Source organism: Hippocampus comes, unplaced genomic scaffold (assembly GCF_001891065.2).
Source record: "Hippocampus comes isolate QL1 unplaced genomic scaffold, H_comes_QL1_v1.1 scaffold299, whole genome shotgun sequence".
NCBI classification, from domain to species: Eukaryota; Metazoa; Chordata; class Actinopteri; order Syngnathiformes; family Syngnathidae; genus Hippocampus; species Hippocampus comes.
In genome coordinates, this window is record NW_017805694.1 from 878,127 (window position 1) to 878,626 (window position 500).

General features: G+C 54.2%; 1 protein-coding gene across 1 annotated transcript in view; it reads left to right on the plus strand.

Moving 5' to 3' along the window:
• The window catches only part of cadps2 (Ca++-dependent secretion activator 2), a 55,933-nt gene that overhangs the window by 39,346 nt on the left and 16,087 nt on the right, over positions 1–500 (plus strand). The gene's annotated exons all lie outside the window — the stretch shown is intronic.

Below are 500 nucleotides of genomic sequence, written 5' to 3' on the forward strand. Positions count from 1 at the left end.
ACGTTTCATGTTTCAAACTAAACACAGAAGCAGGACGGCAAACACCTCGGGGGAGGGCTACAAACGAGTCAATCGGCAAACTAAAAGCTTTTTTTTTTTTTTGGAGATGTTTTTCGGCTCAAGGTCCCAACACCAGAACGCGTGACGGCCATTGTTGGCGGCGGGCTTTGTGCTCTCCCTTTTCTTCCGGCGCCATGCTGATGCGACGCGGTCCCAAGGGCGCCGGGCGAAACAAAAAGATGTCGTCGCACGTCGGCGTGTTGATTTTTGCGCTTGCCATTGTGGCCGCTAATTGCGCGGGAAGGCAAGGCAAGGAGAGAAGAGAAGAGAAGGGAAGGGAAGGGAAGGCCGCCACTTGGCCGGCCTTGCAAAGGCGTCGTCGAAACCTTGAGAAGATGGCTTTTTCAAAGGCTCGCTTCAAACGCGCTCCCAACTCGGCAACTCCGCCGTGTTTTTCGCACACTTTGCAAATGCTCACTTGATTGGCGTAGGTGGGGGTG